At 39.8% G+C, this 21,942-nt stretch overlaps 1 long non-coding RNA gene across 1 annotated transcript in view; it reads right to left on the bottom strand.

Moving 5' to 3' along the window:
* LOC121031958 (uncharacterized) overlaps window positions 1-21,942 on the bottom strand; it is a 46,446-nt gene that overhangs the window by 763 nt on the left and 23,741 nt on the right. The window lies entirely within an intron of this gene.

Raw genomic sequence — 21,942 nt, forward strand, 5'->3', positions numbered from 1 at the left:
TATGAAATTATTATCACATGATCTTGCAAATTTTCAAATCAAAATTGCCTCTTCTAAATCAAATGCCACAAAATTCTCTGGTTATGGGGAGCCCTGAGTGGCTCAGTCGGTTAAGCATCTGGCTTCAGCTCAGGTCATGATCTCGTGATTTATGAGTTTGAGCCCTGTATGGGGCTCTCTGCTGTCAGCACAGAGCCCACTTCAGACCTTCTCTCTGCCTCTCTCTCTCTCTCTCTCAAAAATAATTAAACACTTTAAAAATTTTCTCCGGTTACAACCCATATCTGGGACAACCTGCAGGAATTCTTATGCAGATATGAACACCCTCCATCCAAATGACAATCCTGGTCACGCTCTTACCCATTCATTCATTCACTCGCTCATTTATGTATTATGTATTTAATTATTTGTATCTGCATTGAATCTGTGACTCTTTCGTCAGGGTATATGCACAATTAGACAACCAAAAAATCATTTCAAATTATATTTTTCATATCTCTTTTCTTCTACTTGTATTTCTCAACACTTGTGGAAGATTTTCTGACCACAATAACATATTCCGAAAACTCTCTTTTCTGTCGTGTCCATTTTATTCATAAAATACACTTACCTTTCTCAAATCTCCTCTAAATTTTCTCTGTGTAATTCTTCCACAAGCCCTGTCTGAAGACTTCTCTTCCCTCTCTCCTTCCTCCTATCTTAATTCCCTATTACAAAATCCCAAAGAACTCTCCTAGTAAAGGCGGAAACCTCCAAAGAAGCTGAGCAAAGAGAAATAAATGGAACGACAAAGCCTCTAACCCATTTTTTTTTTTTAATGGGAAAGCTAGGGACACTCATAATTCAATTACTTTTTTTTTCCCATTACGCATCGATTCAATAAATATTTAGAAACTAGAAATAAGTGCAAAGAAGCCAAAATGAGATAAAAATCCATGCTGTGAAGTGTTCCACTCTAGTGTTGTGTGTATGTGTATGGGGTGAGAAGGGGAGGTTGCTCTTAAAATAAAATTTTATTAAATTTATTAAATTTGTTTAAAATGTATTTAAATTTTATTAGTATCTGGACACAAGCAATTACTGTGAAGTAAGAAGAGTGGGGAAATTGACAACATTCTGTAACAGAAGATAGCAAAGGTGAGTAAAGGAGATACACCTTCAACGATTCTCAGATGGGTGGCTCCGTTGTATGACAGGTTAAATAGTAGTGTCCGTTGAAGAAACATAGGCGTGAGAGTGAATCTGGTAAATTTAATCTTGAAGAAGCAGAGCCGGCAATATCTATTTATAATACGTATATCCCTCCACATGAAGATGCGGTAGGAATTAGAAACTTGGATCTCAGGGGCGCCGGGGTGGCTCAGTCGGCTAAGCGTCCAACTTCAGCTCGGGTCATGATCTCGCGGTTCGTGGGTTCGAGCCCCACATCTGGCTCCGTGCCAGCTCAGAGCCTGGAGCCTGCTTCAGATTCTGTGTCTCCCTGTCTCCCTGCCCCTCCCCTGCTTGTGCTCTCTCTCTCTCTCAAAAAATAAATAAATAAATAAACATTAAAAAAATGTAAAAAGAAAAAAAAGTAGCTTGAATCTCAGGGGAGATATCTCAACTGGAAATTTGGATTGAGACATCATCAGCGCACGCGTGGTGGTTGAAGAGAGTGAATACACTGTTGCAGGAAGAGTTCACACAGTGAGAATAAAACAGTGAAAAACGCCAACATTTAAAGGATAGGCAGAAAGAAGATCAATATTGAATGGCAACAGGTGACATGTCAAAAGAGGGAAATGTCACAGAGGCACTTGGAGGTGAGCATCACTAGAATGCTCAACTCCAGAGTCAAGCAGAGTCAAGCATGAGAGTTCCATTTCAACCAATAAATGATATTTATTTGATAGTAGTTCTACTTTAGGCTCTCAACAGATAAAAACCAAAAGCCAGTTCTGAGCATTTGTGGATGGCTCATTTAAGCACATGTTGGATAAATAACACAATGGGCATTTTATCTAGGCATTTCCCTAGAAATTCCCTTAATGCCTGCATTAAGAAAGTTAATCCTGCATTGCTACCATTAGGAAGTAATATTCCCGAATCCAGTTCATTTCCTGCAGAAATGCCTTCCTGGATGGATTCTTTATTTTTATTTCCTCAGTCATTATGGATAATAGATACACAAAACTCCATTTTGAGCAATATAAACATGTTCTCTGCAAAATTCTAATTGAAAACATTGGGAGATGTGTACCCCGTAGCCCTTACATAAAGACCCACACAGTGGATGCCGTTGAAGTTTGTTACTGTTGATGAGCTGTTCTGTATAACAGAACAACATGAAGTCAACATATTTTTCATTTTGCCAGACTTATCAAGAAACTCAGAATTAAATCAGTGCATTAATTCATTAATTTAATGCTTGGTAACAAAAAGATTTACCTCGTTATTTTTGTTTCTTTTTAAATTACATTTAAATGTTTAAAGCAAACTTAAATACGGTACCTCTTAAATAAAAAAGCAGCTCACCCTTCACCCCCCTATTTTCTCCCACACCTCTCCCCCAACGGAATTAGGGCACCTTTCCACAGTGGCCCCTAGTGGTTGTTACATGCATTGCATGCCTTTCTCGAAAAAAGTTCAGACATGAAATCACATTAAGGAAAAATTCTGAGCATTATCATACCCTCGGTCCCCTTCACTATGTTCAGCAGCAAATAACTACTAACTGGGATAATGATGAATCCTTAGCATCCTTGAGAGAACTATCTCAGCACTATAAAAAGTCCCTTTGAGCTGGAAGGTAATTTGCATAACTAAGAGATATGGCAAAATAGTGCAATTTTCTATATCTGCACCGACAAGACAGTTGAACACCTATATAAATAAAATCTCGAGAATGTTCTTGAGTATACTACATTTCTTGATTTAAATATAAAAGTTATTTTAAAATTATCAGTGTGCATGTAGGGGGTGGTGGGGAGAATCACCATTTAAATTGTAGTAGAGGTCATGGCAATGGATGCCACTTCCGAATGAGAGTATGAAGAAATAAAGGTTTAGAAAACCTAGAATATGCCAAAGGGCACATGTAGGGGATGGAATAAATGAAGTCAACATTGGTAGGAGTGGAATCTGATTTTGAATAAAGTGGTAAAGTTTTGGTACAGTCTACGGATGATAAGCCCTGCATTTGGAATAAGAGTGAATGCCCATTCTGTATGATTTTAACACCATAATCCTCAATCTTTGTTGCCTGTACCTACTCTTCTTCTATACCCCTTACTTAATAGTTTTCCGATGTTACATATTTACTATTTAAGGTTATAAATTCCCTCAATACATCACACCTCTGACATCAACTCAGAGCCCTTGAAAATCTGTGGTGATGTTTCCCCAGTGATTTCCTTGGTAGTTCATTTTGTTCTATTCTCTCAGCATTCTTAGTTTATACTTTATCACTTTTCCCCTTTTGGATTTGAGGCAGTGTTTTAAGCCATGACTCCAAGAGATACCAAAGAAAGGCTGGTTGAGTGAAGCAGCAACATGGCTCAAACTCTAGGTCAAATGTGCAAATGATCACATACACACACATACATTTCCTTCTATAAGTACATAATAATTCTCTCAGCACTTTCTCTTCGAACCAATACAATGCTATATTAAACCCATTTTCTCAAAGGAAGCTTTATCCATTTATGTAATTCTTATCCACATGTACTTCTCATAGCCTCACAGTCACATATCTTACCCAGTCACTACCACCCGGACTTATGGTCCACTGCCCTTCTGAATGTAGACCATCCACGCATTCTAGGAAAAATTATTCTCAGCGATTCATAGGTAGCTGCATCTTCAAAAACCTTCCAGTTATCCTTCACCCTCTTTTTTCAATCACGTTTAACCATATGTAACTCCTTGACTGTTCTAAACTCTGGATATTACTACCTTCTCCAGAAACACTCCTCCTCTTAGATCTTCATCCTTCATAACTCTTAGCCTTCGTGATGTTCTCTAAAGACCCCATAACATAACTCAAATGTCACTCCTATACCTCATGACACATTTTACATTACTCTATTATATCTCACAATACATTGTGATCTACTTTTAATCTAAAAACTGATTTTTATATTTAACCTGTGTTCTTCCTATTTATTTAGCCACCCCCAAATCCCTATCTGAAAAGAATTCTATCATGACATAGTGCTCACTTAAATAGGCACTCAATAAATACATGTTTGTGGGGGGAAAATATTTATGTTAATATAATTTCTTACATATCAAAATTTCCAAATCAAATTATTAGCTTCTCTTATACAGCCATCTTACTAGGTAGGAAGAAAATAAAATTGGCACTAGAATTTAATGAAACCAACCTTAATAGTGAAGTTCAGTTTAAAATTTTCTTCTAGCTAATTGTCCTAATAACCCAGTAATATAACAATGGTGACATTCATCCATTTATGAAATGAATTATTTGTTCAGCACCTAGGGTATTCCAGACACTGTGAATATGTCAGAAACAAAATGACAAACCCAACTGCCACCTAGAAGTCAGATAAGGATGAAAAGTCATACAATAACCCAAAAACTAGAATTAAAATGATGTAATGGAACTGGGAAATACAACTATTATCCCACCATAATCTGTTGTTCTGAAAAAGTTAGATAATGGAAAGAAAAAAATCTTTTTTCAATATAATTTATTGTCAAATTAACTAACATACAGTGTATACACTGTATACACTGTATGGCTTTGGGAGTAGATTCCCATGATTCATTACTTACATACAACACCCAGTGCTCATCCCAACAAGTGCCTTCCTCAATGCCCATCATCCATTTTCCTTGCCCCCCCACCCCCATCAACCCTCAGTTTTTTCTCTATATTTAAGAGTCTCTTATTATTTGCCACCCTCTCTGTTTATAACTATTTTTTTTCTTCCCCTTCACCCATGGTCTTCTGTTAAGTTTCTCAACCTCCACATATGAGTGAAAACATATTATATCTGTCTCAAGACAAAAAGCTTCTGCACAGCAAAGGAAACAATCAACAAAACTAAAAGGCAACCAATGGAATGGAAGAAGATGTTTGCAAATGACATATCAGATGAAGGGGCTAGTATCCAAAATCCATAAAAAACTTACCAAACTCAACACCCCAAAACCAAATAATTCAGTGAAGAAATGGGAAGAAAACATGAACAGACACTTTTCCAAAGAAGACATCTAAATGGCTAACAGACAAATGAAAAAATGCTCAACATCACTCATCATCAAGGAAATACAAATCAAAACTACATTGAGATAGCACCTTACACTGGTCAGAGTAGCTAAAATTAACAACTCAGGAAACAACAGGTGTTGGTGAGGATGTGGAGAAGGGGAACCCTTTTGCATTGTTGGTGGGAATGCAAACTTGTGCAGCCACTCTGGAAAACAGTGTGGAGGTTCCTCAAAAAATTAAAAATAGAATTACCCTACAACCCAACAATAGCACTCCTAGAAATTTATCCAAAGGATACAGGAGTGCTGATTCATAGGGGCACATGTACCCCAATGTTAATAGCAGCACTATCAGCAATAGCCAAATTATGGGAAGAGCCCAAATGTCCATCAACTGATGAATGGATAAAAAAGATGTGGTATATATATACAATGGAATACTACTTGGCAACGAAAAAGAATGAAATCTTGCCATTTGCAACACTGTGGATAGAACTGGAGGGTGTTATGCTAAGGAAAATATCTTTTTGTTTTCTATTTGTCTGACTCATAAGGAAGATATGAACCAACCAAAGCACTGAGCATGAATCCTGCTGCTGTGTGGATTCTATTCTTTTGAGGCAAGCAAGGTGATATTTTCTTGCTTCTCCGTCCCCCAGGACATCATATATCCATACACAGAATGCAACACTCAGAAAATAACTGGTCAGAGAGTAGGAACGGATCTTAAGCACATGCATGAAAAGAGCCAGATGAAGTAGAATATTCTGAGTACTACTCTTTTTCATCTAGTGCACTGATTCAATTTATTACAGAAAGAGGTTGGAGTGGGGGAGTTCAAGAAGGGCTGTCACATGTTGAACTTCAGAAGGGTTGCACTAGGTAAAAGGCTGTCCAACTCCAGGAATGGAAATGGAGACTACATGCAACAATCTGCTCACCTCTTGTCATGTACATAAGATGGAACAAACAGAAAAACACTCAAGTGGCTGGTGAGTGAGATCAAAAGCAACCCGTAGACTATTTGTTTATAAACACCAGGTATAGATCTATTTCGTTCAAGGAAGAGGCAACAACAAGCAAGTTGAATACATTTTTGTGGGACAGGAGAACAGAGCATGATAATAAAGACTCAGAAGAAGAGCCTAAGTCTGAAAGTGATCTGCCACAAGAATCAGGGACAAGCTGGAAAAGAACATAATGTCTATATCACAGAGAAACCCACATGACAGCACAGGTTAAGAGGCCATGGCAGCATGTGGCAGCAAGTGTTTTGAAGATTCCAAGGGAACCAAATACAACAGAAGGATTTAAAATATCTTTTGAGTCAGTCAAGCGCGGGAAAGATAAAAGAGAGAGAACACAAACAAAACAAGAAATGAAGAGTCTATAATAACTACAAAAGATATATTATTTCAATTAGAAAAGAAAACTCTGTACAATTAGGGACTACTCAATTTAAAAATCTTGACAAAATGGGTGACTTTATAGGAAAACACAAGTAGCTCAGATTTAAGAAGAAATAAAAACCTGAAACCGCCAAGACTATCATTTTTTTCCTTTGTGTGTACACTCCTCTTGGCTGAGACAGGTGTGAAGTCACTGCCAGGAAAGAAGCCCTCACCCTGCTCCCCAGCCTAGCAGACCAGAATTCTCTAATGGCATTCTACACCAAGCCGTGCTTAACCACCAAGTGTTATAGACTTGCTTTTGGCCCATTTCTTCCTCTAGAGCCTTGGGAAGAAGAGTGTGGTGGTTTGAGGGAGGATTAAGTTTCTCTTGGGATCCTAATAACCCAATCTTGCTGTAAGTTATTAAGGACATTCCAGAGCACTCCTCCTCCCTCATCTGTAACTGTCTTTCGGAATCCCCTCCTCTCTTCCCTCATTAAGATGTTGTATTAGTCTGCTAGGGCTACCATACAAGATATCTCAAATAGGGATTCTTTTCTCATAGTTCTGGAAGCTGGAAATCCAAGATCAAGGTGCTGGCAGGGTTGACTTCCTCTGAGCCCTCACTCCCTGGCTTGCAGATGGCTACCTTCTTGCCTCACCCTGTGTCTCTTTCTGTATATCCCAATATTTTCTTATAAAGATATCAGTCAGCTTGGACTAGGGTCCACCTAAAGCCTCATTTAACCATAATTACTTCTTTAAAGACCCCATCTCCAAATATAGTTACATTCTGAGGTACCAAGGATTAGAGTTTCAACATGTGAGTTTTGAGGGGACATAAAGAGCCTAATGTCTTATAGATGAACATAGCATGAGTTTGGGCTTCCCATGAGTTTGGCCTATGACCTTTCACTAGAGTGTCTACTCAATTTACTCTGCTTTGTATTTGTCTCCATGTGACTACGAAAAAGTTGCTTCTTACCTCTATGGATATCAAATTTCCTCTTTTACAACATAAAGGGATTTGACCAGAGGAAATTTATGGTGTCCTAAAGCCTTAACAGAATCAAGACCCTAAGTCATTGTGTATAAATGCAGTCGGGTGTTATAGTGAGAGGGTAAGATGCTGAGGGAAAAACTGTGAAAGCTAACGAGAAAGAGATGGCCAAGTTTCCTCTACAAAAATGAAAGCCCCATCCTTCTTCTCACCCCACCCTAGGGAGGCAGGAAGCAGAAAAAGGAAAAAAAAGAGTGTGCATCATGCAACTCTACTACCTTGACCTCTAAAGCCCTCAGGGAGGCCTGTCTGTAAGCAATCAGATGTGGACTTCTCAGTTTTCACACACATACAGAGCACAAACTGTTATTGTTATTTACCTATCTACCTACATATATACATGTTTAGACCATCTTACGTGCATTTCTATAGTTTGCAGTATTTATTTGGCAAGTGTCATGTTTGTTGTTTTACTTTTCTTCACTTTGAACATCTCTGGAAGTGGGACACATCCTAAAATCACTTTGGCCAAGCTGCAGCCATGGTGGGCATGTGTACATAAATACTTGAAGGATGTTGTGAAATTTGTAAGAAATTAGCAGAGACAATAGTGAGTCACCTTTTTAAGATATGCTGTCACCAATGTTCTTGATGGCAAAGAGGATAATATTTTGTGGGAGGAATAAAAAAGAATACTTAAACTAAGTGTTAAAAAATAAATCTTACAGCGCTATGAGTGTACTTAATGCCACTGAACTGTCCACTTAATAGTTAAAACACTAAATTTTATGTCATGTATTCTGTTCTCCTTTTTTAATATTTATTTATTTTGAGAGAGAGAGATCACGCGCATGAGCAGGGAAGGGGTTCACATTTATTTATTTGTTTATTTATTTCTTGAGAGAGAGAGAGAGGGATAGAGGGACAGAGGGAGAAAGAGAATCCCAAGCAGGCTCTACACTATCAGCACAAAGCCCAAAGCAGAGCTCGATCTCTTGAACCGTGAGATCATGACCTGAGCTGATATCAAGAGTCAGATGCTTAACTGACCGAGCCACACAGGCTACTCTATACTTTTCCACAATAAAAAATACAATAAAATAGGTCAGGGGCACTTGGGTGGCTCAATCGGTTGAGCATCCAACTCTTGATTTCCGCTCAGGTCATGATACTGGGGCCATGGGATCAAGCCCTGAGTTGCACTCTATGCTGAGAGTAAAGCCTGCTTGGGGTTCTCTCTCTCTCTCTCTCTCTCTCTCTCTCTCTGCCCCTGTCCCTCACTTGTGCTCTCTCGTGCTCTCTCAAATAAAATAAAATAAAATAATTTTTAACTGTTTAAATAAATAAATCAGAAGACTCAGATTCTGAATATGAAGGAATCTATTTCACTTTTTTCTTTTCATATGTGTATAAATGTAATATGTGATAAAAACCTATATCTAAATTAGACTAAATAACATCCTCTAGTAAATATAGAATAAGAGGGCTCAATGATAAAAAAAATGTATCATGTCATAGTTCATTGGACTTTTTGTTCTCTCTAGGGGTATATGAAATAGTGATGTGTCTTACAATCAATGCATCTTAAATTCAATTAGATGCTATTTAATGTTTTTCTATGTGTCAGGAGGTATGGTAAGAATTGAGAAGATAGAGTAAAAATGGGTCCTGCCCGTTTGAGTTTACATGATCTTAGTACCTATAGTTACTAAAAACATAGTAAGAAAAATAATTAAATGAGAGATGGTGCTATCAGAGGGGAATATATATGCTCTTGGGGCATGTCTCAGAAGGGTCTAATGTCATCTGGGAAGTCATGGAAACCCTCTTTGAAGAAATGATACTTCAGCTAAGACAGAAGGATGAGATGGGGCACCTGGCTGGCTCAGTTGGTTAAGCATCCAACTTCGGCTCAGGTCATGATCTCATGGTTTGTGGGTTCAAGCCCTACATTGGGCTCTGTACTGACAGCTCAGAGCCTGGAGCCTGCTTCAGATTCTGTGTCTCCCTCTCTCTCTGTCCTTCCCCCACTCACACCCTGTCTCTGTCTCTCTCTCTCTCTCAAAAATAAACATTAAAAAAAATTAAACATTTAAAAAAGAAAGAAGGATGAGAGGCAGTTAACCAGGAGTGAGGAAAGAATAACCCCCACTGAAAGGAGTGGTTTGTGCACAGGCCTGAAAGTAAGGGTGAGCAGGGCTAACTGGTAGACCTAATAAAGATCCAGCATAAGTGAAGGAGACAAAAGGGGAGGAGACAGAGAGAAAGCTGGAGAGATGGGCAGGGGGATCATGTCACAAGTTCCTTGTCTTCCCAGGTTGCAAAGGTTGCAGGTTGATACTCACGTGGTGACTTAAGGGGAGCTGAGTGCAGCACTAGCAGCCTTGCTCGCCTTTGCTCGGAGGTTGTGGGAATTTCTGCTGGGTCTCTTTTAGCAAACCACCTGTGTCGTTTCTCAAGTCCCCCTCACACACAAAGGTGTTTTGTGTTGCAGTAACTCTGTCTTAATTTAGCAACTTACAAAGCCTGCTGTCCAGTTGATGCATTAAAATTCCAACACTGAAGGAAGGTCTTGATATGTTTACACATTGGTCTATTTTGAGGCTACTGTCTTTTCAGTCAACCTATTATGCTTACGTTGTCTAATGTCTGAACAAGGTACATCTCTATGAAAAGCATTGCCCTTAAAATATAGTTGAAATTGCCTTTTATTAATCTTTCAATACTATGTGTGTTCTCCTAAGAAATTTTAAATATTACACAATCTTCCATATTAACCATTTACACTGACTATAGCTCAATGTTGGTCTAACTGATGTCCTTACATAGATTTTTGCCTCCACATAAGAAGATAATACAACAGTGGTAAAAACAACCATAATAACATGGATGCTTAATTTTATATAACAACTTGACTGAGCCATGGAGCACCTACATATTTGGTTAAATATTGCCATTTCCATTTGGACTGCTATAACAAAAACACCATAAACTGAGGGGCTCATAAACAACAGAAATTTATTTCTTACAGCTCTGGAGGCCGGAAGTCCAAGATCAAGGCACCAGCAGATTCAACGTCTGTTAAAGATCTGCTTCATAAGTTGTGGTTTATATATACAATGGAATACTACTTGGCAATGAGAAAGAATGAAATCTGGCCTTTTGTAGCAATGTGGATGGAACTGGAGAGTGTGATGCTAAGGGAAATAAGCCAAACAGAGAAAGACAGATACCATATGTTTTCACTCTTATGTGGATCCTGAGAAATTTAACAGAAGACCAGGGGGGAGGGGAATGGGGGAAAAAAGTTACAGAGAGGGAAGGAGGCAAACCACAAGAGACTCTTAAAAACTGAGAATAAACTGAAGGTTGACGGGGGTGGGAGGGAGGGGAAAGTGGGTGATGGGCATTGAGGAGGGCACCTGTTGGGATGAGCATTGGGTGTTGTATGGAAACCAATTTGACAATAAATTTCATATTTAAAAAATAATAAAATAATAAAAAAATTTAAAAAAGATCTGCTTCCTATATATGGCCATCTTGTTGCTGTAAACTCACATGGTGGGAAGGGCAAGGGATCTCTCTCTCTGGGGTCTCTTTTCTAAGGGGACTAATTCCATCATTAAGGACTCCACTCTCATGATCTAATCACCTCCCAAAGGCCCCCACTTCCCAAACCATCATGTTGGGTGTTACAAATTTAACTAATGAATTTTGGAGGGACATGAACATTCAACCCATTACAAATATTACTTCTGTGTGTGTCTGTTGAGTGTATTTCTGGATGAAATTCACATTTGAATGGACAGACCGAGTAAAGCAGATCACCCTCCCCAAAATGGGTGGTGCTTATTAAAGCCTAAATAGAATAAAAGGCTGAATAAAAGGCTGAATAGAATAAAAGAAGGAATGTTTTCTTTTTTTAAGTTTATTTATTCATTTTTTTTTGAGAGAGAGAGAGAGAGAGACAGACAGACAGACAGACAGACAGAAAGAATGTGCAAGTAGGGGAGGAGCAGAATGAGAGAGAGAATCCCAACCAGGCACTGAGCTGTCAGCACAGAGCCGCACATGGAGCTCGATCCCACCAACTGTAAGATCATGACCTGAGCCAAAATCAAGACTCAGATGCTTAACAAACTAAGCCACCCAGGTGCCCCAGTGATATTTTCTGTTTAAATGTCTTTGAGTGGGGATGTAAACCTTCTGCCTTTGGACTCAGACTCAGATTCTAATTCACACTCTCAGCTCTCTTGGTTTGCCAGCTTACTGCATATGTTGGACTTGCTTCTCAGTCTCTATAGTTGCATAAGGCAACTCCTTATAGTAAATATATACATGTAATATACATATATGTATATACACACACGTATATCTTATTTGATCTGTTTTCTAGGGAACCCAGACTACTTCAAAAACTACCAGGTGGTGCCATTTGCAAGTATGTGGATAGAACTGGAGGGTATTATGCTAAGCGAAATTAGTCAGAGAAAGACAAATATCATATGACTTCACTCATATGAGGACTTTAAGACACAGAATGGATGAACATAAGGGAAGGGAAGCAAAGATAATATAAAAACAGGGAGGGGGGCAAAAATAAGAGACTCTTAAATTTAGAGAACAAACAGAGGGTTACTGGAGGGACTGTGGGAGGGGGGATGGGCTAAATGGGTAAAGGGCATTAAGGAATCTACTCCTGAAATCATTGTTGCACTATATGCTAACTAATTTGTATGTAAATTTAAAAATAAATAAACAAATAAACAAACAAAACTACCAGGGGGTGCCTGGGTAGCTCAGTTCCGTTGAGCGTCAGACTTGGGATCTCGCAGTTTAGTTCGAGCCCCACGTTGGGCTTTGTGCTGACAGCCCAGAGCCTGGAGCCTGCTTCAGATTCTGTGTCTCCCTCTCTCTCTGCCCCTGCCCCGCTTATGCTCTGTCTCTCTCTCTTTCCCAAAAATAAATAAACATTAAAAAAAAAAAAGTTAAAAAAAAAAAGAGCTACCAGAATAGAGCCTTTCATAAGTCCCAGGTATTATAGTAAGGTCTTTAAATTAAGTCCAATTAGCTTTGTAAGCAGCGATGACATAAGTATTATTATTATTCCCATTTTGCAGTTACACAGAAAATGAAGCTCAGAAAGACCGGGCGCTCTTCCTAAAGTCAACTAATGTATTCAACCTCCTGAAAGCAATAGGGTATATTTATCTATTTTACAAACACTGATGTAGTATATATGCCAGACACGGTTCTAAACATTATCCCAACAGTGCTCATTTAATCCTCCCCACAACCACGTGGGGCAGACACACAGAAGCTGAGTCATTTATCAGGCAAGGCACAGAATTGAGACTCAAACCCAGATCATCTAGCTCCAGAATTCTGAGCCTAACCACTTGTCTTAGTCATTGGAAGCCGGACTAGCCAACAATGTCCATTCCATGAATTATCAGCCTTATGCCCTTAGTGAAATCATTTCATCAGAATTAAACTCTGAGAATAAATTTTCTAATCTGTAAAACGGCAACTAGAGGGATGCTGTGAGAATGGAATGAGATGATACACATTCATTATTACTGTAGTAGTCATTGAGGTCATACTCAGTCCATCACTTTATAACTATTATTGTAATTGCTAATGATTTATATTTATTACATACTATGTTACCACTAACTTGATGACTAACCCTCGCAACTCCAGACGCTTGTTTAAAAGTATCATCCACTGTTGGGGCGCCTGGCTGGCTCGGTTGGTGGAGCATGCCACTCTTTTTTTTTTTTTTTTTTTTTTTAAATTTTTTTTCAACGTTTATTTATTTTGGGGACAGAGAGAGACAGAGCATGAACGGGGGAGGGGCAGAGAGAGAGGGAGACACAGAATCGGAAACAGGCTCCAGGCTCCGAGCCATCAGCCCAGAGCCTGACGCGGGGCTCGAACTCACGGACCGCGAGATCGTGACCTGGCTGAAGTCGGACGCTTAACCGACTGCGCCACCCAGGCGCCCCGAGCATGCCACTCTTGATCTCGGGGTCATGAGTTCAAGCCCCACATTGGGTGTAGAGATTACTTAAAATAAACAAATGAAACTTCTTTTACAAAGTATTGCACACTGTCATCATTTTAAGAGGCTCTGTGTAAAGGAAGGTTTATCACCCATGGCTTATTTTGCAGGCTTGACTCTGCCTTAGTCCTCGACAAGAACAAAGAAAGAGGGAAGGGCAAAAAGATCGCGGTGAGATGCCAAGAAACAGAGGGATGGCTTGGAAATGCATTCTGAGTCACAGATCTCTCTCAGAAGATAGAGCCAAGGTTTATGTTGCCACCACCCCACATCCAAGAACGGAGGTCATTTTCTTACATGCCGTCTTGGAGTTTGGAACAAGTGCCAAAGGCGATCCACATAGGCCCGGTGCCCTTTTCTAAATCCTTCCTTTGAGGATGGTCCAATCTAAGTAGACCATCCAAGCAGGGATAGAAATGAGTATGTAAACGTTATTCACAACATATCCATGTTCACCACCAATTAAGCATACTCAGGCGAAATCTTCCCATCTCACCTATAGCTGCAGAGTACTTGGCTGTTTTTGTTTTTTTTTTTTTTTAAGTTTATTTATTTTCAGAGAGACAGAGATGGTGCAAGTCAGGGAGGGGCAGATAGAGGGAGAGAGAGAATCCCAGTCCCAAGAGACAGAATCTGTTAAGTGCAGAGCCCAATGCAGGGCTTGAACTCAGGAACTGTGAGACCATGACCTAAACTGAAATCAAGAGTTGGCGGCTTAACCTACTGAGCCACCCAGGCGCCCCACTACTTGGCTGTTTGAATGACTGACTTCCTACCTAAGTTTGTTCTCATCTCCTCTAAGTTTTATCAGCTCTGCTTCCTTTTCCCCAACTCCTACATCTCTGGGAAAGCTTTGGGGTATTTTTCTAGCTAAAGCCAGGACCTCAGTTGGCTTCATGCAGCTTTTTTTTTTCCTCATCAGCTCTCACTCCAAAATGCCTTAATCCAAAAAAATGTGAGTTGCCATGGTGACTCCTATTGTAGTTGCTAGAAGCTTTTATACGATGTAGTCATCCTCTTGTTAGATTTCAGTTTTTTAAATCTCCAGCAACAACAACAACAAAAACAAAGCTTCATTTGCTAGAAGGGGAAGTAGAGTGCTTCGCAATTTGTAAGCAAAATGAAAAAGAGTGGGGAGTGGGCACCACGGGGCCCTCACGAGATTCCCGAGGAGGGGAGCCTTGAATGCTGACTGCAGAGTGAGGCATTTCTAAAGAAGCAGATGCCAGTGCAGAACACAGAGCCTCCTGTTCTTTTTAGATTAAAAGATCTTCTCAATGTCCAGAGGTCTTAATAAATGACTGAATCGGTCAGCCAAAGGAAATCTCTGATGAGTACTTGAAAGACCAGGGGTCGGCAAACTATGGCCCACAGGCCAAATATGCCCTGCCACCTGTTTTTTTTTTTTTTTTTAAATAAACACAGGAACATAGGCATGTCCATGCCTTTATGTATCGCCTCCGGTGGCTTTGACACTACAGTAGCAGAATTGAGTAGTTGTGCAGAGACCCTCTCATCTGTAAGCATAGAGCATTTACTATAATGCCCTTTACAACAAAGTTGGCTGATCCCTGCTCCAGGGCTGGGAAGTGGTAAAAGAATTAAAGGAGAGAGGGGGTGGCCAAGCCCATTTTAGAATTCCATTTGGATATCTGCCTTGGTTTTCCCTAATGCCTTATTTACGTTCAGATTTAGAGCTCTAAACCGTGGGAGAAAGTCTACTCCTTATGCTTGCTCAGGCCCTCCGAGGAGCAGATGCCAAGACGGTATTAGACTAGCAAGAGATTAACCCTGTGAGGGGCAGAGGGGGCCAAGCTGGAGGAGGCAGGGGAAGGCTTCCGAGTGGCCCGCAGGCGTGGCTCCTGCAGAAGAAGAGAGAAAGGAAGGAGGGTTGGTAGGAAGAGTCTCACGCTGCAACACAGCTCTCATGGTTTCAGCCAGGCCTACAGAGTCTGCAGGCCAAAGTCATCGACGAGAGGAGTCCTGCCCTTGAAGAAATGGGCTTGCACTAGCACCAGAAGCAGGGGTTCAGGAGGGGGCAGCGAGACCTCCATCACTTACGCTTCCCACGGCAGGTGCAGTGGTGCGTTTGCGTGGCCCCCACCCCGCTCCAAACCCCACTACTTCAAATTTAACATACTTCCAACCTGCTCGTGACTGTTGAGAGGCTGATGTGCATGCAGAGTGCTATGCTAAGTACTCTGTTGGGGAGGAAGAAGGCAAAGGATAAAAAAGTCGCTAAGAAGTTCAAAGTGGGGTGAAGATAACTTTGAAATTGCTGACCTAGGGGCAACAATCCCTGACTTTTTTTCCCTGTGACTGTTTGTTAGGCACTCAGAGCACATGGAAACTTGGAACACTCTCTTCCTGACTTTGTTCTGAGCCCTTTGACTAGATGGCCCACAGAAGAAGGGCTCTATGCTATGTCAGTTCTTGAGTTTCTGCATCATGGGCTTCCTCTCTCCTGGTGATCTAGATAGATTGCACACTGATTGAGAACAGATAATCTTTTTTTTTTAATCTTTTTTTTTTTGTCTAAACATTTATTTACTCACTCTTGAGAGACAGAGAGAGACAGAGTGCAAGCGGGGGATGGACAGAGAGAGAGGGAGACACAGAATCAGAAGCAGGCTCCAGGCTCTGAGCTGTCAGCACAGAGCCCCACACAGGCTGAACCCATGAACTGTGAGATCATGACCCGAGCCAAAGTCAGACACTTAACCGACTGAGCCACCCAGCCACCCTGAGAACAGATATTCTACACGTGAAGTGGCACAGATGTTAAACCGCTTTCGAGTTTCCAACTACTGTTTCTGCTTTACAATGGGAACGGGCAGGGGTGAAAAGGGGGTTTCAAAAAGATGAATTCACGTATTATTTCACAAAGTGCAAAGGTATGCATCCTTTATTTCTTCTCTTTCTCTGTCGAACCTCCTTTTCTTAAAATCTGACTGAGGAGTCGCTATGACCACTAACTGAATAAATAATCTAACCCAGTATGACTCCAAGAGCGCTGAGATATTGTTAAATAAATATGCGAATGAGGTGGGGTTGATATCGATCATGTATGTTTTCTCTCCGTTCAAGTAACCTGAAAGGATGACGTGGAATCTCAAGAACCTGTTGGCAATTCCCTTACAAAGCAGATTTCTTGTAGAATGCACTTTCATTTCAGAATTAAGACATCTTTCTCCCATGGAGGAAAATCAGCAAGTCTGCCTTCTCCCATTTTTTCTTTTTCCCATTTTTTTCTCCCATTTTTTTTCTTTATTGTTTTCTTACTGATACCTTAAAGATCAAACCAACAGACCCAGATATTTGTTCACCTGGAACCCATCACCCTTCTCATGACCTCATGCCTCACCGCCATTTAACAAAGTGCTGCCACCTTGTCCTTCCCCCCTTCAATCTAATTGGTATTAGAAGGAAAATAGAAAAAAGACTAATAGCTTTCTGCTGCTCTCCAAAAGTTAAAATCTGGTAGCTTTCAGGGTCTCCTCCCATGATTTTCTTTCTTTAGTAACGACTTTCTTAATGATAGCTTGCTGGTAGAAATTCTTGCTAGTTCTACAGAAAGAAAGACACCCAAATGACCAAACTTTCATTTATCACCCATTATACAAAAAAACAGTAAGAACTATATTAATAAGCATCGTAGTTGCAGATATATTTTTAAGGTCAATCATTCACACCTTATGTAAGACCCAGAACTTACTGATGATAGTAATTTTGTAAAAATGCATTCTGAAGTTGAGCCTCCCACGATCTCACCACCCACAGCACCCATTCTAGGAAGAGCAAGGGTGTGGAACTCAAATTTACTGGAGATTAATCAAATGTGAATTATTTCAAAAGATCATAATTAAAATTAAAAAATGACTATAGCTGTCAATATATTAAGAGTTCTATCCTTAATTAGTAGATCTGTTCTTCTTTCTTCAGTCTTACCGATCATGGAACAAAGTACAAATCTGTGTATATGTGCAGGGGGAGTGGGGGGAGAGATGTATTTATAGATGTTACTATCAATAAGAAAGCTATTGATTAAAGAGAAATCAACAGATATTTCCCCTGTGCTGAATCTTACTTCATTTGAGGTCAGTGGTTTCCCAACATTTTAGTGCCACATGCCCTTTAATTACTTTTCTTCTATATGTCCCATGTTTTGAAATAGTCTGTGAAATGACTAGACGTAATTAAATAGCAGGTCACTTTTTTCCATTCTTATTCATCAAGGAACATGTAAATGTTCATCAGAGCTTCCACATAGCTTGCAATAGTCACCTCATCACCATGACTTGATATAATTTTAGCTTGAAGACAAGAGACCAGGTTTCAGCCAGCAGCTAGAGCAGCTTCATTGTCAGTGGATATAAAGGTTCCATAAGGTTGCTTTAAAAAATAATGAACATCGCCTGCAGGTCTCCATTACTAACTTCACAGATCCTCGAAGGGCTAAGGACACTGTTGAGAAATGTTGCTCTAAGACAGCAGAGCTATTTCTCAACATTTTTCCCACTCCAGCATCCGGGAGATACAACCCACTCTTATAAGTAACTATTGATCCCAGTGGCAGTTTCTAACATGCTGCCTCACGGGCAAGAATGTGCTAGAATTTCTCTTGGGGAGACAATGGGGCCTGTTGAGAGGAGAGAAGGTGAGAGTTGAGAAAGTGTTACAGATGACTTTGATTCAACCTTCATTTCATCTCCTTAGTTAAAAATGACGGCTGGAAGTTACATAATTCCTGAATAGAAAGGGAGTTTATTCAGTTATGAAAATTAAACCCTTTTCTATGAACCTGATATGTAGCTGGATTACTAGGGAAATTCTTATGATCTGAAATATTTTCATCAGTGTCTCTGAATTTTGGAATAGGCAAGTAATACCTTTATTCACTTCTGAAGTCCAATCACTCCGAGAAGAATTCCCCAAGACTGAGTCTGGGGGGGGTAGAACATCTATCACGTTACGGACACTCAAATATTACCCTACACTCTGAAAAAATGCAGGAAGGGGGCTTTCAGGGACTGTGGCCAAATTTCACCGCAAATTCCTCCTCGTGCTCGTTTCATTCCAGCTCCTGGGTGGCCTTTTGCTTTGGAGGAAGCTACTTTGAATTTCAGATGCTAAGATAAAACAGCAAGCAGATACACACTGAATATGGGAGGCGAGGCTTATTGTCCTCTTCCCTATGATGATGAAAAATGCCTCCCACACTCCCAAACTTAACATTCCAAATGAAACAATAAACCTAAAATCCACTGATCTGTTTTGGAAATGGTAGCCTTAGATGTGCATGAAGTTGATTTTGGTTGAACTTTGATAACCTGCCAGCATCTTCATCATATTTTCCAGGGAGCTTATTATTAGCCATACTCAAGGCGCATGGACACCTTGAATACATTAGAGTAATCCCCAGAGCTTTATCTTTCAAAAGATTTTGAGCTAGAGCTTTGGCTAATTTTATTTTCCAGTGGAAGTCCAACACTGCCAAGGATTCAAAATTGGAAGCAGTCCCAAAACCAAGCCTATTTATTTGCAATACATTATCTTCCTCCTTCGAGTACTGCCAAACAGAAGAATTGTGCAATTTTTAAGCTCGTAGCTTATGGAGTTAGTTTCAGGTAGTCGATAATTTGTATTTACGGAGATAAGAAAGATGCAGCACAGAAGAAGCTAAAGACATAAACGAAGGTAGTGTGAACAACCGATTTCCAAATTGAACAAGTAGGTAGGTTGTATCTAAATAACAAAAAGGCTATAGCCTGTATCCAATGGACTTTTTTTTTTTTTACGTTGGAATTCCCTACATAGACAACATAATTATACAGAAATATACTAGAGTAATAGACTCACTAAACAAAATGCATAGAAAATTGTAGCTTCATGACTGTGAGACTCTCACACATGAGGAAACTAAGGCACTGAATGGTGAAATGCATATTGCAGGTCACCCAATGGCAGACCCAGGCCTTTGGGGTTTAATTTCTTTCCATTACAATAACTAATTCCATCTGAAGATCCAAAAATGTGTCTGATTCTTTATCAAAAAGCACAAGGGTGGAATTAGGGGTAGTAATTCTGGGCTGTGGCAGGCACTGAAGAACATAGCAAGTAATGATACAAGAAAGACGAAGCATTGATTGTATATGCTGTGGTTGTGCTGTTATGTGGCACGTCAAACTCCTCCGTGCTATGGAAAACTTCTTGACCTAGAGCTCAGTAAGACCAAATATCAATTATTAGTTGTCAGAAGACTGACTGCATGTGGTGTATTACAAAATAAAAATCACATTGGCTTGTCCGAGTCTGCGGCTCCTCCACTTTGGAAAGACAGAACTGAGAAGAGTTTTCTTCAAAATCAGACATTTTCTGGGCGCCTGGGTGGCTCAGTCAGTAAGCGGCCAACTTCGGCTCAGGTCATGATCTCGCGGTCCGTGAGTTCGAGCCCCGCGTCGGGCTCTGTGCTGACAGCTCAGAGCCTGGAGCCTGTTTCAGATTCTGTGTCTCCCTCTCTCTGTGACCCTCCCCCGTTCATGCTCTCTCTCTGCCTCAAAAATAAATAAACGTTAAAAAAATTTTTTCAAAGTCATTTTCAATGCAATGTAAAATTCTCTACATGGTTACATGTTAGAACCATACTAAATTTTTTTTTAATTTTTGTTTATTTTGTTTAAATCCAAGTTAGTTTACACATAGAGTAATAATGGTTTCAGGAGGAGAATTTAGTGATTCATCACTTACATATAACACCCAGTTCTCAGCCCAACAAGTGCCCTCCTTACTGCCCATCGCCCATCTAGCCCATCCCTGCACCCAAAGCCCCTCTAGCAACCTTCAGTTTGTTCTCTGTATTTAAGAGTCTTTTATGGTTTGCCTCCCTCTCTGTTTTTATCTTATTTTTCCTTCCCTTCCCCTATGGTCTGTTGTGTTTCTTAAATTCCACATACGAGTGAAATCATATGATATTTGTCTTTCTCTGACTGACTTATTTTGCTTAGCATAATACAGTCTAGTTCCATCCACATCGTTGCAAATGGCAAGGTGTCATTCTTTTTGATCATCAAGTAATATTCCACTGTGTGTGTGTGTGTGTGTGTGTGTGTGTGTGTGTGATATACTAAAATCTTATCAAGTTTGTTTCATTTGACACATGACACCAAAAAACTTTATTCAAATGTCAGTACAATTGTATCTGAGCTTCTGACAATCCTCTAATGAATGATTCCTTATTTCAACTATAGGAAGAATAAACATCTAGCACTCTTAAAAGAAACTAGCACTTACTACATTTTATTGAAGTTGAGTTTTATTAGAATATATTCTCTAAGAGTTCCCTGAAGACCCTAATAATATCTTATTCACAGAATCTAACACTGAACCTCAACAACATCAGATCCCCCATAATATTTAATACAATGATTTTTATTCAATTGAACTGAACATAATCATTTTTTTCCTAAATGCAGAGGATTACATATAGATTAGATGTTTGCATATCAATGCAGGAATTATCAGAAAAACCAATCAAAAGAGATCTGTTGAAATTTTCTGAGGACAGTGATGGCTCATGTGGAAGAGGGTTAACTGACCCCAAAGTTACCAGAGTATACAGAGGTGACATTGCAAAGTGGGTTCCCAGTCACAGATTACACCTCCCAGCCTCCACTACAGGTATGTGGGAACATATGACCAGTCCTCACTGGATTACTACATGGGCAAGAAATGACTTCCCTGTGTCGAGCTACACCGCAAAATATCACTGTGCCTACCAATTGTTTTGATGAAACTCCATACACAAACATTGTTTTCTCCTGGATACACTGAACTGGTAAGGTTAACAACCTGTCATTCAGGAGTTGCAATGCTGCTTTTGAAGTCCTGTATTTATGCAACAGGGTTTGCTACTTTCAGCTGGATCCATTATCAAAGGGACTCTATTGACCTTTCTTGCTGGTGGCAGATCTTTGAAGTGTTTATTCAAATCTTTATAAAAACATCATTATTTTTCTCTCCAGTCCAGTAAAGGTAGATATTCTTTTACTTTCCTCACCCCCTCCCCTTCCGTTCTCCCTCTGCCACCTACTTCTACGTGGATTCTCTGAATACTTAAAGAGGTTTTTTTCCTAGCCAAAAAGCTTAATTTTTTTATTGCGTTTTTATAATAATAAAAAATCAGTGCTTTTTCCATAGCTGATAAATTATTAACAATTGAAGAAATAGGTATTAGCTTGAATTTTCTATAGGATCATGTTGCATTCTCCAGTGCA

This window comes from Herpailurus yagouaroundi, unplaced genomic scaffold (genome assembly GCF_014898765.1).
Source record: "Herpailurus yagouaroundi ecotype Mexico unplaced genomic scaffold, PumYag 28, whole genome shotgun sequence".
Lineage (NCBI taxonomy): Eukaryota > Metazoa > Chordata > Mammalia > Carnivora > Felidae > Herpailurus > Herpailurus yagouaroundi.